Source organism: Gossypium hirsutum, chromosome A01 (genome assembly GCF_007990345.1).
Source record: "Gossypium hirsutum isolate 1008001.06 chromosome A01, Gossypium_hirsutum_v2.1, whole genome shotgun sequence".
Taxonomy (NCBI): domain Eukaryota; kingdom Viridiplantae; phylum Streptophyta; class Magnoliopsida; order Malvales; family Malvaceae; genus Gossypium; species Gossypium hirsutum.
The window spans coordinates 20,012,805-20,028,535 of NC_053424.1; positions in this window are offsets into that span (position 1 = coordinate 20,012,805).

Consider the following 15,731-nt stretch of genomic DNA (forward strand, 5'->3'; position numbering starts at 1 on the left):
TCAGATTCATCCCTTGATCTTCTCCTTATTTGTATGTTGGATGGTTGATTCATCTTCCCATAACTGAAATCCATATCTTTTAACATGAACAAGATTTCAGATCCAATGGTCTGCTCAGGAGCTTCTTTAAACTCTTCAGTGCCATCAAATAAAGTCATCTGAAATCTAAATCTATGATTTCTATCCAACCACCGACGATGCCCCATATAACAGAACTTCTTCCCATTATATAACCATTTCGAACATGTTTGGGTAGCACAACAAGGGCAAGCATAACGTCCTTTGGTACTCCAACCAAATAAATCAGCATAAGCTAGGAAATCATTAATTGCCCACAACAAAGTTGCACATAAGTTGAAGTTCTCCTTTCTCAAAACATCATATGTCTCAACCCTCTATCATAATTGTTTTAACTCTTCAATAAGTGGCTGCAAATAAATGTCGATATCATTTTTAGGACCATTCTCTCTAGGAATAATTATAGATAATATAAAAGAAGATTGCTTAATGTAAATTCATGGAGGCAAATTGTAAGGAACAAGCACTACAGGCCAAGTACTGTAGGAAGCATTTATGATTTTAAAAAGATTAAAGCCGTCAGCTGCTAGCCCAAGCCTCACATTCTGAGGATCGCTTGCAAAGCTTGGAAATTTGGTGTCAAACAATTTCCAAGCTAAAGAATCAACAGGATGCCTTAATAATCCATCATCGGTCTGTTCATCATTATGCTACCTCATAGAATCGGCTGTCTTTGACGACATGAAAAGCCTTTGAAGTCTTGGTATTAGGAGAAAATATCGCAAAACCTTGACTGGCTTCTTTCTTAACTGTGCCCCACCTTCATCCGTATTCACATTTTTTGTATTCCTATTTATCCAACGAGACTTACCGCAAACATGACAAGACTGTTGGTTTTTCTGATCATCCCAGTACAACATGCAGTCATTTGGGCAACTATGAATTTTATCGTACCCAAGGCCCAAATCTTTTATTAGTCTCTTCATATCTTGACAAGACTGGGAGATTTTTGCAAACGGAAACATCTCTCTCAGAAACTCTAGCAGCATTGTAAAAGAGTTTCTGGTCCACCCTCCTAAACATTTTAAGTGGAATAGACAAATGCAAAAAGATAATTTCAAATATTTTGATCCTTCGTAAAGTTCTTCGTTCATTTCATTAAGTAAATTGTAGAACTTCGTCGCTTCTTCATTTGGCTCCTCATCTGGTGCACTTGTTCCCTTTTCGCAAAAAACATTTCCACCAATATTGCAATCATCGGATGCAATAAAGTCAGGTGAAAACGATTGCTCACCATGACTGTGCATATTAAATGCATCCCGCAACATACCTTCCATGTTATCTTGTCTAACATAATGATGATAAGCAGTATCAGGATAAGTCGGATTAATCGTTGAAGAAGTTCCACTAGATGTACACTCTCCATGGAAAATTCATTTTTTATACCCCCGAATAAAACCATCAACAATTTGATGTTCATAGAAAACTTCACGAAAATGCCAATTGATGTTGCCACACTTCTTACACAGGCAAAGAATCATATTCTCTTGGCTTGCATTTTGAAATGAGAAATTTAGAAAAGTTTGTACTCCATTTCGATAGGCGTTGCTTACCCTTGACAAATTCATCCAACTCCTATCCATTTCGCAGTTCTTTAAATCTAAAGTTGACAATAAATTACACGGGTAAGTTGTTTATTTATAAGTATAATTAAGTTATGTAAGTTATGATATGATATATATTTATGTATTATGTATGTTATGTAAATTATGTAAGTTATCTGAATTATGTAAATTATGTAAGATATGATATATATTTATGTTGATGGGATTGTGATTGTGTTGATGGAAAAACACAAGGGAAGTGAAGAATTGGTTATTAGATTAAATTTACAAGTTTAGGGTTAATTATTTATTTTGAATTAACTCCATCATGTGTGCTGAATTATGGTTATTTTTTATTGAGTCACATGAATGCTAAATCAACTCAGGAATGAATGGGCTAATTCGTTAAAATAGATTAAAAAAAAATTATTTTCCAAGTAAGTCAAGTCTAATTTTTTTAGCAATATTTAAAAATACAATTTAATTTAATTAGGTAATTTAAAAATAAAATAAAAGTAGAAAAAATATTTTTTTGTGATTAAATTAAATTAAAATAAAATATTTAAAATAAAATTTTAAATACAATTTACTTTAATTAGGTAATTTAAAAATACAATAAAAGTAGACAAAATATTTTTCATGATTAAAATAAAATAAAATAAAATAAAATATTTAAAATAAAACTTTAAATACAATTTAATTTAATTAGCTAATTTAAAAATAAAATAAAAGTAGACAAAATATTTTTTGTGATTAAATTAAATTAAAATAAAATATTTAAAATAAAATTTTAAATACAATTTACTTTAATTAGGTAATTTAAAAATACAATAAAAGTAGACAAAATATTTTTCATGATTAAAATAAAATAAAATAAAATAAAATATTTAAAATAAAACTTTAAATACAATTTAATTTAATTAGGTAATTTAAAAATAAAATAAAAGTAGACAAAATATTTTTCGTGATTAAAATAAAATAAAATAAAATATTTAAAATAAATATTTAAATACAATTTAATTTAATTAGGTAATTTAAAAATAAAATAAAAGTAGACAAAATATTTTTCGTGATTAAAATAAAATAAAATAAAATATTTAAAATAAAACTTTAAACACAATTTAATTTAATTAGGTAATTTAAAAATAAAATAAAAGTAGACAAAATATTTTTCGTGATTAAAATAAAATATTTAAAATAAAACTTTAAATACAATTTAATTTAATTAGGTTATTTTAAAAATAAAATAAAAGTAGACAAAAAAATTTTCGTGATTAAATTAAAATAAAATAAAATAACATATTCAAAATAAAAATTTAAATACAATTTAATTTAATTAGGTAATTTAAAAATAAAATAAAATATTTAAAATAAAGCCATATTTGTGTTATTATCCAATTTACGTTTGTATGAAAAATAAGAATAATAATAATTGATATTAAAAATAAAATAACATAATCAAATCTTTATCAGGTAATTCAAACAAATTTATAGGTGGAAGCTGTATTGTTTAGTGAATGAAATGATTTCTATGGCATCAAATTCAATTTTGCTTCCATATTTCATTTCAAAACTATATATTATAAGAACATGGTAATAAAATTTTACCAAAAAAGGAACATGGCAAACTGAATGGCAGATAACAAAAAACGTAAGGCAGAAAACTAGATGGCAAATGTAAAGTAAGTAAAATGATCCAATATTTGAAAGGAAAATCAGCAATTAAATCTATACAAAATCGGAGCCCCTGAAGATTAATTTTTCCAAAAGCATCATGATGAAACATACCTTAATAATTTCAACAAGCTGGTCTACTCTACTCTCACCAAGAAACAGAGGCTAGAGTCAGAAAAATAGTATTTGTTAAGTAATTTAAAGGAAAATGCATAGAAATAAGTTAAGTAATTTAGCAACGAAACATGTACCTAGAACAGATGTCAATGGCTGTGGTGTATTTATTTACACCAAATATTAATTTAGGTGCTCGATAGTACTTAGAACAGATGTGAGATTATAAGAGTAGCACCAAATATATTTCAGTTCAAGCAAATATAAAAACTTTATCAATATCAGTACCAAATATTACTTTGAAGATTAAATGACAGCTTCCGTTAAACCAATAGTTGCGGGAGGAGCAGGTAGCAATAACTATAATAATATTGTTTTAAATATATCAGTACCAAATATTGATTCTTTTTCATTAAAAATCCAGACTTATGTTTTAAATCTATATATCCTTAGAGTTCTCGATAGCAACAGCTTTTAGAATTTGTGAATCAACTTGTGCAGTAGGTGTAAGAAAAAATACTTTCACTGCATGTTTGTTACATTTCTTTTTATGTTATACACATACATAAATCAAATACAGCATGGGATTAAAAATGAGTAAAAAGAAATACCTGCGGGAAAATATCCATCAAGCATTTATAAACCTTTTTAAACCCAATAGTGAAAAGCTATTAACCTGCAAATAAAGTAACACAAATTTACATGAAATCTGTAATCAAAGTCAAAAATAAATTAAAACCACAAAATCAAAACAAAAGGAAGTTGTGCTTACAATTTGCAGTTAAGTTTTTCAGTACTAAGTTACCAACATGATATGGTTTCAATCTCTGGCCATCCAACTGCTCATCAAGAAATAAGAAGTTAAATATATTAGTAATTCTCTAGAAAACAACCAAACTGGAGCAGTTTCTGCTATGTTCAATCTAGTGGAAAAATATAACCCCACAAGGAGTATCGCAGTAGATATGTTAAATATATTAGGCAATGATATAATATATGTATTATGTTGAATATACTAATTTTATTTAAAATAAATCATATTGTATTACCATATTATAAGATGCGTCGTTTTCATACTGTTGCCACATCTAACTAATCCATCCTTGATTATAAGAAATTTGTGGGGTTTAGGCATACAATAGAATCCTACTGGAAAAGAATCTAAGAGATAGTTAAAGCAAATCCCATATCGGATGGGTTTTTTTTAATTACTAGTTTCCGAGTGTTTATTTATTATTTAATAAAATTATTTTATTTCTTATTTCTTATAAAATTAATTAATATATAATATTCAAAAAATAAGGATTTTAAATCATAATTAATTAATTGTATAACATTAAAAAGCAATTTTAAATTATATGAAATATAATCAAATTAAACTTTATAAATATTCTTAACACTTCATTTATATTTTAGAATGAGATTATATATAATTTTTTTAAAATTTTATAATAATTTATTTTCATAAACAAATAACTATTGAGATTATTAAATCGTATTATTAAAAATGAGAAATGAATTGTAGATGAATTGAAAAACTTGGACCTCCAAAAAATAATTAAAATACAAGTACATGTAGATAACTCAAAATATCCAACTTCCTAAAAAAAGTAAAATAAAATTTAATTTTAAAATAAATACTAATAATATTATAAATATATTTTTAAAAAATAACTTCCTAAAAACTTAAAATAAAATAACCTTTTGCTTTGATCATTTTCTTCATCATTTTCGGTCAACATTGAACTTCTGAAAATATAAATAATATTACAAATATATTTAAATTTTTTATTTTAATCTTTTGCTATAATTTTTTATTCTTGCCATCATCTTCTGTTTTGATCTTTTTATTCAATTTTTCATCATTGTCATCATCTTTAGTTAATATTAGACTTCTTACATATTAATTACCTAAAATATTATAAAATTATAATAATAAATAATAATAAATTGTTGTTGTAAATTGGAGATATTATAAAATTATAATTATAATAATAATTAGAAGAATAACATAAAGAAAATTAGAATGAATAAGAATGTACAATTATAAAAGTAAAACTTTCAACAATAAAATAAAAGGAAAAATAAATAAGAGTGACTTTAAATGATAATAATTGGTATATAAATATAGCCCTAATTAAAAGATAATTAATTTAAAACAATATATATCATTAATAATGAATTAATATACTTATGTAGTTAAAAACAATAAAAATTGTATGTAAAATAAAAATAAAAAAATTTATTGATGGGTGCCAAATTCACCAAAATAAAAAATCTTACATTTCAAATAGAATTTAAATTCAGTTAGAGAAGTAGAATCTATCTCACAAATATCGAATTGATAAATTTTATGATTTCTCGCAAACAAAAATGTGTTATGGGCAATTTTGTGCCCAAGACTTGTGCAAACCTACGTAAATAAGGTAAGGGGTTGAAACAAATAAAAATAATAATAATTGCGAAATAAAATATAAAAATTCAAATAAAAGTAGATTAAACTAGAAGGATAAAAACTCTAACCTCATTTGTGACTTTACTTTCGGTTTCTGAGTTGATCACGGATTATAGATGTCTTCCCATTTGATGATAAGCCTATTAAAGTGATCAAGGAATAGTCTTAGATCACAAATTCTTTCGTAATAGCAAATTAATCATGAAAACAACCCAACAATTAATTCTTATCAAATGAATAACTTTGAGATCAACTCTCACAATATAATTCTTCGATAACCTTGTGAATGAGAAGACTGTGACTCTAATTAATGACCTCAATTACATGAATCATTTAAATTAGATAGTTAGTTTTCATGACATCACCCAACTGTGTATCTAATCGAATCACGTTAACTGCATACGTAATTAAATCGCACTAATTTATTTTTCGGTAAAATAAAACAATGATTACAAATTAAATTATTTTTACCAATCATATATTTTTCAAAACAACGAACAAGTGACCCTTCTCGAAACAATGCCAAAAAATAATCCTATATTTTTAATAATCTCGAGAAAAGAAAAAATGAATATTAAAATAAAGAGAAGAGGAAGTATAATTTTAGATCTCACAATTCAAATACTGCACCGTGAAATTTTTGTTGGCTTTAAGCTAGAATAGAATTTAATTATGCAATAATAGAAAAATAACAATGAAAAATAAAAAAGAGCTTTTACAAAATAAATGGAGCACGTCTTCTCCTCTAATAGTTTAATTTAAAAAAAAAGAAAAGACTGAATCCATTTTTCATGGGTTGTTTTTCAGGCTTATACCCGTGTGAGAACTTGGCAATAATATTTACTATTTATCTAATTAAATAAAGATGAATCTAATCTTGGTTAAACTTTCAACAAAATATTTTTATAAATTCTAAGTTTAAATAAAAGTAATTAATAATTTATTAATCTTACTTATAGGTTTAATTCAATTTCAACTCAATTATATAATTCAAATAAATAAAAATTGTTATTTTTTTAAAAAAAATTTATCTCTTTTAATATCAACTTGGTAATAAAATGAATAACAAAGGATATTCTCATTGATTTAAAAGTTTTTCTAAACTCGTGCTTTTATTTTCTTAAAATGAAATTTCATTAATTCATTCTATGAATGAGACCATACAATTCGAGGAAAAAACAACAACAAACATTCGTCATAAGTGATGAATGACAAACTCCATCAACACAACAAACTCTTTAGCCTCACAATCAATATAACATTATGACATGTTGACAATTGACTATGTCACAACTCAAGCACGACATATCTAGAGTGATTGTAAGCAATTAATATGATAAGAAAATCAGCTCTGAATGGTCTAAAGTGGCGGGCAAAAGTCACCAAAAGAATCGAGCATCCACTAAACTAGAGAGGATGGTGAAAAAATTATCCCTAAAAATCATTTGCAAAAACAAGACTAAAAAAGTGCTACAAGAGTAAACAAAAACTTCTAAAAGTCACGGAACAAATTATCAATGCCAACATGATTCCATGCACTTCATTTTCTTCCTCGAAAGAGGCAATAGCATTGAGATCGGCCCCTAGCAACCACGGCTCATCCTCCTGGGGGCCTAAAGATGCAAGATGGGTCTACACAGATTTCTATTTCACTACATTAGGGCTTGCATAGATAGTAGTGAAGAAAATATTTTGCTTCATACCTTAACTGAAACATCAGTAGTGAATAAACTAATTTGAAACCTCGAGAACATCTAGCTTCAGTTTATGCCTCCAAAGAAGCCAAATACCACCCGAAAACCCCTTCACTTCAACCTTATATGAGCAATCAAAACTAGTTCTCCATATGATATCATTAGCTTTTCTACCACTCACTTTTGTTTCCATCAAAAACAAAATATCAGGTTTTTGTAATTGCAGAAGATTCTTTAAAACAACACCAAATTTGGAGCTAGCAACTCATTGACAATTTCAACAAATAATTTTAAGGTCCATAAAAAATAGAAAAAGAAAAATCACACTTATTGTGATGTTGATGATGGCCCGCCTTGTGGAAATTCCAATACACCTTGTTCAACAAACTCTCTCTAACACATTCGATCATTCACAATTAGAACCTTCATCAACAGATTCATACCAGAACCTTCAATCTCCCCAAATGCCACTTCTATAGGGACCTCATCCACAAGTTCTATTTCGAGAGACATGCTCGATTCATCAAGCTCCTTCAAAAAAAAATTCAACCCATTTTGCTACATTGGAGTTAAGGAGTGGAACTTCAACTCTTTTGGTCACACTGGTAGTAAGAAAAGATTGCTCATGGTTAGACTTAAAGGAATCGAGAAAAAGCTTGATCTATATCCCTCGGAGCTCCTACCAAATTTAGAGAAGCAACTTAGATTTGACCTTGAGGAAGTGCTTACTCAAGAGGGACGCTTATGGCAATAAAATGCTCATTGTAAATGAGTATGTGATAGGGATTGAAACACTTAAGTTTTTTATTGCAAGTACTATTAGTCGAAAGAGTTCTAATTTGATTAGCATGTTGAAGACGATTCTAAAATTTTACAACAAATGATCATAAAGTTATTCAAGTCTCTTTTCACAAATGATTTATCAACTTGCAATGGCTCTCTCCAACGAGGGTTATTCTATAAAATGTCTGAGGCTGAGTTTGAATCCTTGAAGGTCACAATCACGAATAAGGAAATCCAGAAGGTTGTTTTCAAGATGGCATATTTAAAAGCTCTTGGAACTGATGGGATACGTGCAATATTCTATAGGAAAAATGGGCTGTGGTTAGGTATAGTGTTTGCGAATTTGTGAAGAATATTTGGAATAGTGGTAGGCTTGAGAGTTGGCTTAACCACCCATTACTAGTTTTGATTTCGGAGTGGAGAATCCTAAATCCTTTGCTCAATTTCAACTAGTTAGTCTTTGCACAGTGCTCTACAAAATTGTGATTAAAGTTATAGTTAATAGATTAAAGACATTGATGCAGAAATGAGTTATTCCAAATCAGTCAAGCTTTGTTCCTAGAAGGAGCATAACGGACAATATTATTGTTGCTCAAGAAATCATCCATTCCATGCCAGGAAATCTAGAAAGAAAGGATGGATGTCTATTAAAATTGAATTGGAGAAAGCCTATGAGATTTTATTGGGGCTTCATTAAGGATATGTCAGAGGATATTAGAATTCTAGGTACTATTCAAGAACTTATTATGCATTGTGTTAGTTCTTCGACCATGCAAGTTATCTAGAATGGGAATTTGTTTGGTGTCTTTACCCCATATTGTGGAATAAAGCTAGGTGATCTTTTATTGCCCTACCTCTTTGTTCTTTGTATGGAGTGTCTGGCTCAAATGATTAATGTTGAAGTCTAGAAATGAAGATGAAAACTTGTAAAACTATTTAAGGATGGCTCCAATATCTCCCATATCTTTTTTTTATAGATGATTTAGTTTTGTTCAGTGAGGCATCTGTTAATCAGATGTCAATTATGAAAAGAATGTTTAAGAACTTTTGTGTTAGCTCTAGACATCGAGTCAATGCACAGAAAACTCAGATCTTTTTCTCTAAAAATGTTCCTTACGAATTAAACGAGAATATTAGTTATGGACTTGGTTTCTCCCATATGGATAATTTGGAGAAGTATCTAGGTGTGCCACTTCTACATCAAAGAATGACAAAAGATATGTACCAAAACATTATGGACAACATGAAGAAAAAGTTGGCAAGGTGGAATGCTAAATTGTTTCGCTAGCAGGTAGAATCATGTTAGCGAAAGTATTCATGGATTCTATTCCTATTTATGTTATGCAATTGACGGTTATTCCAAAGGGATTTTGCTCGAAAATGGGGAAGATTATTCATAAATTTGTCTGGGCACACACCGAGGAGAAAAAAAGGATAAATCTTGTCAAGTGGGATGATCTATGCAAATATACAAAAAATGGAGGCATTGGATTCAAGAAAATTGGCTACCAAAATAATGCTTTCCTAATGAAAATTGGCTTTAAATGGAAAGTGTTGTATGGAATGTAAGAAAGGGTTTGAATGTTGATTTTTGGAGAGATAATTGGGTGAAAGAATGGGCCCTTTTATGGAAATTTGTACACAACCCAATTATATACCCATTGACCACGTACCCGTAATGGATATGGTATCGTGAAGTGGGGATTGGAATTGGAATGTGATTAAATCTATTTTGCCGCCTCTAATGGTTTTGAGCATTTTAACCTATAAACCTTATTCTGTTCATGACATGGACGATTTTGTTGGATGGGATAATGTAAGAGGTGTACATTTACAGTTTGTTCAACTTACGTGTCAATTTGTTGGATAGAGAGGGATAGGAGTGATAAAATTTGGCATCAGAAGTGGCACTTACCTGGACCTTAAAAGGGATGGGTTTTCCTTTGGCTTACATATTTAAATAGGGTCCTTACTAATGATGGTAGAGCGAAAAGGCACCTTACTTCTGATGCAAGTTGTAAGGTGTGTGGAAATTTGACAAAAACCATTAATCATGTTTTGAGGTTTTGTTCCCCAACTGTGGCGACATGGTTGGTGGTGATCAAACCGAATAAAAGACACTTTAACATAAGGATTGGTTCAATATTAACTTATTAAATCTCAATTATTTTACTTGCAATCCTATTGTTTAGCGAACCCTTTTTGGTGTCATTTGTTGGTATTTCTGGATCAGAAAAATAATTTTGTTTTTAATGTAGATTTTATTGAATGTGATAGTGTCTTGGAGAAGAGCTACAAAATGAGAGATTTTTATCTTCATTCTAACCATGGGATGGCGAATTGTTTAAGGCATAGACAAACAAAATTTTGTAGACTAGTTAGGTGGATTCCACCTAAGGATGGATGACATAAGGTGACCATCGATGGTGTCGTTAGTAATGTGTTTCAAAATGCTTAAGTTGGTGGTTTAATTCACGACCAACATGGCAATTGGATTGCTGGATTTTTTAAAAGAATTGGTTGATGTTTTTTACTCAATGCTGAGCTTTGGAGTGCTATTGAGAGACTACAAGTAGCTTGTAATCTAAAGTTAAGAAGGGTGGTGTTTGAGATGGATAATATTGCAGGTATTCATTTGAGTCAAGCAACTTCAGTAGAACAACATCACTCAGCTTGGTTACAAGTTATTAAAGATCTATTCCAACTATCTTGGATGGTTCGGTTTACACATGTATTTAAAGAGGGTAATAGGGTAGCCAATAGTTTGGCGTCAATGGCATCCTCAAGGCTTCTAGGTAGGTATATCTACATGCAATCGTCAGATGAAGTTCTTCAACTGCTACACGATGATTGCTATAGAATAGCTTGGCCTCGCCTCGCCTAGTTATTGTTTTTATCCATCTTTTTGTACCAAAAAAAAATTCTAAAAGTGAAAACTTATTAAATAATGAAAAAAAATTAAAAAAAACATATAAAATTTAAGACAACACGAGTTCATACATACATGTCAAGCTGACTCTGAAAATGCAGTCTTGTTAACATCAACTTCCTTAACCTTAAACTGATGATACCCAAAATGGAGATCTATTTTAGAAAATACAGAAGCCCAATGAAATTGATCAAACAAGTCATCAATCCTTAGAAGTGGGTACTTATTCTTCACTGTTAACTTGTTTAACTAACAATATTCGATACACATCCTCATGGTACTATCCTTTTTCTTTACAAATAATATCGGTGGCCCCCATGGAGACACAATAAGATGAATGAACCCACGATCAATGAGTTCCTAAATTTGAGCCTTTAACTTCATAAGCTCCCTCGATACCATATGATAAGGAGCGATGGACACCAGAGTTGTAGTTATAGCAGAAGTTTGATATCGAACTTAACTTTCCAATTCGGAGGCAAACTAGGTAATTTCTCGGGAAAAACATCCAAAAATTCCTTAAATGTTCAGATGTTCCCAATAGAAGAGTCCACAGAAGTTGAATCACTTACAAAAGCCAAATACGCTTCATATCCTTTCCAAACTAATTTTTCAGCCACAAGAGTGGAAATCACATTAGATAAGTAATCTTGACGCTCACCGATCATAACCACCTCCACATCATTCTCAGATTTCAGAACTACCCTCTTAGCAGCACAATCCAAACTGACTCGATGCTCCATAAGCCTGTCAATACCCAGAATTAGATCAAATTATCCAAACGGTAGTTCCATCAGATTAACCGGAAATACAACCCCTTGTACCTCTAATGGCACATTCCTATACAGTATATTAACCCCAAAAGATTGGCCCAACGAACTAAGAACAGTAATTTCACTGAAAGTGCTCTCAATTGAAACCCTCAAGTTTACAGAAATAGAACTAGCTACATAAGAATGTGTTGACCCTATGTCTATTAGTGTAAAATAAGGGGCATCATAAATAAAGAACGTACCCGTAATCACATCAATGGCATCTCTGTCCTTACGACGTCTAGCAGCATAAACCAACGCAGGCTGCCTCGCCTCAATCTGATTAGCACCTCTACCCAATGCTCTCTGCCCCTTACCCATTTCATTACCACCTGGGCTGGACCACGGCCTCTAGGCGGCTATTAAATTGCCCGTTGAGGTTGAACAAAACCCTAAACTAGAGCTTGCATCTAATCAAAACGCTGTGGGAAATCTCTAATACGGCGCTCCATCGACTCACATCACAAACACACTTCTAACCTTGTCCAACACTTGCCCGGATAGTGTCTACCACAATCCTTACAAGGCTGAGCCACAGTAGGATCAATTGGCCCCCAACTCTAGTAAACCCGTAAGACCTGGCCCTTTTTTAGGCCTTTGAAAAGAACTAAAGGGCTTCAAATCCCTCTTATTCTTACCTCTATCAAGGTCACTATTCTCACACTCTACGTGCTTAACCTTTTTAGCAATCATCGCCTTGTTTACGAATTTCTGCTCCCTCTGCGGAGTAATCAAAACTCTTAGATTATCCTTTAAACTATCCTCAAAGCGAACACATTTCTCATACTCAGTTGCCACCATCTCATGAGTGTAATAGCTTAATATAAAAAATTCAGCCTCATACTCAGCCACAGTCCTATCCCCCTGAGTGAGGTTTGCAAACTCGAGTCTACGAGTATCCACATAACTTGTCTCTACATATTTACTCTGAAAGATAGTATTAAAATACTTCTAAGAAATTCGATCCAGCTGAGTACCCTCCTCAACTGTTAACCATCACTGATACACCTCATCATGAAGCAAAGATATTGCACCGTTCAACTTCTGCTCAGAGATGTAATTGATATTGTTCATTATCCTCTCGGTGACCTCTAACTAGTATTCGATCATAGTCGAGCAGCTCCAGTGACGTCCTTAAACAGCTCAGTACCATTAGACCAAAGTCATTCAGTTACCAACCCATGGCTCCCAAAACCAGAATAGGCTCCAACGGCCCTCTCCAACACTCTAAGCATAGCTTGGGACAATGCGTCGTCCCCAGTCGAGTGACTATGGAACCTAGTCTCAGCAGTAGGTGTAACTGGTGTCTCACTTGTATCTAGATTAGGCATACTGCCCATTGATGACTACTCAGCTCAAGTCCCTTTACGGAGTTCGCTACGCCCATGAGTACTATGACTACATATTCCACGAGAACTCATCATATTCATAGCTTTATCTATATTACAAAGTTTTATGTATCAGTTTCAGTGTTTATTAGCAAGTATTTTATGCTTCAAATAATTATCAGAAGTAGTTTTATAAATTTAAGAAATTTTCAGTCTTTAACTAACTCAGTGTAGTTTTAATTGTTTCAGAGTTTTCTAACTAAATTATTTCTAAACTAGAAGTACTTACAGGATCGGCTCCGGAAACTCGATATTTTACAAACTTACATTTCAAAATGAAACTAAACTTTACTCAGAAAATAATTTTTACAAATATAATTGTGAACCCAAAATTGTCACATCTTGAGTTTTACATCCTGGCTCTGATACCACTAAATGTAACACTCTAAACTCAGTCTAAAAGTTATGGCCGAATTCAGAAGTGTTACGAAGAAAAATTATAAACCCGACTTCTTTCTTTTTAAAATCATCGTAAATCGTTGTTACTTAGTAAGCCCATTTTGTTTGGAAAGTCTGTTGTCATACTTATTTAATTAAAACTGTTGTTTGTTTATGTCTTTCAAATAAATCGAATGTTTTGCAGCGAAGTTTCTTAAAATGTTATATCTGGTAAACTGGGTTTGTTTTCTTGAAAATAGTTAATTTAAGAAAAACAGTCATTTTCATAAAAATTGTTTTATCAATCGTCATGCTAGAAAATCAAAATAAAAATTCGAAACCAAAAATAGTCTCAAAAGTCTAGAGAGTCCAAATTATACAAAACTCTCAAACCAGAAATTTAAATAAGCCAAATTTAAGTAAATAAAATTTTACAGCAATGTGGACACAACTGAGCTCCTGTCGCACCGACTCGCCTAAGTCTGAGGGTTACTTGAAATTATCAGCCGTACAAAGAGTGAGTTTTCTCTTAAAACTCAGTGTGTAACCCATACATATATAGAAATTTAGATTTGATCACATAGCTGAACAAATACAAACATACATTTAATACAAAATTGTATCAGCACAGTACATATGCGGATAAATAAATCCTACTTCCATCCTCTACACGCCAACTCCAACCATCCTAACACACCACATGGGGTATAAAACACTCACTCAACCCTGCACACCACACAGTACCTGTAATGGCCTAAATTCAAGGTTATCGGAACAATAGTTTCGTAATCATAGATCCAATTTAAAGAGAAATTTATTTCAATATTTTTTCTTGAAAATTTATATGATAGGAAAATCGTATGAAAATATTGATAGAAAAATTTTACTAATTTAGTGATTAGATAGAAAAAGAAATTATTGAAGAAATTGGGTAAAAATAAGGTATTGAGACCTCTATCTCGTAAAACCGAGTCAAAAATAATTTCATAAATATTTATGAAATGTTATTAGTGTGGTATTAAAATTTCGTTAGGAAATTTTAATGTTTGGGTAGTCAATTAAATAAAAAGGACTAAACTGTAATAGGTGTAAAAGTTGCTAGAGTGATTAAATAGCTTAAGAGTCTAATGAGAAAGGATTTAAAAGGAAATTAGACCCAAAAGTTATTTGGGCTGGACGGAAAGGGTATGAAATCAGCAGAAAAATTGATAAATTAAGGGTAAAATTGGAATATTGCAAAATTAACTAAATAAAACTAGGACTAAATAGGAAATATCTAGATTTCTCTTCATTTCTCTTCAATTCCAGCAGCTAAAAACGCCATAGGAGGGTTCTCTAAGCTGTTATTTCATAATTTTTGCACCAAGTGAGTTAATCCTTGCCTTTTTCTTGTAATTTTTGTGTTTCTAAGACTTTTACAACTAGGTCCTACTATTAAATTCATTAGTTTTTTATTTCATGTATGAAATTGAAAGTCACCATGGTTGATTTCTGTAAGTTTATGATGAAATAGAATGAAATTAAAGCTTTAATTTGTTTATGAGATGATTTTATTAGGCAATTTCAATGGAAATTGATTTTTAGGACCTAATTGTGAAAATGTTTGGAATTAAAGTATATTGCTGAAATTCTGATTCCTAAAGGTTGTAAACTAGTTTAAGGTGATAGAACAAAATGTTAATTGAGAAAAATCAGCTCAATTGAGAGGCTAATTGAGTAGGGACGAAATTATCATTTATTAAAAGCTTAGGGGAAAAATGGTAATAAACAGCTTGCACTAAAACAGTTTGGACAGCAGCAGTAGACTAACTTTGAAAAATCACCATAAATTGTAGAAATCTAATTAGATGATAAAAAAATATGTAATTAAAGCTTATTGAGT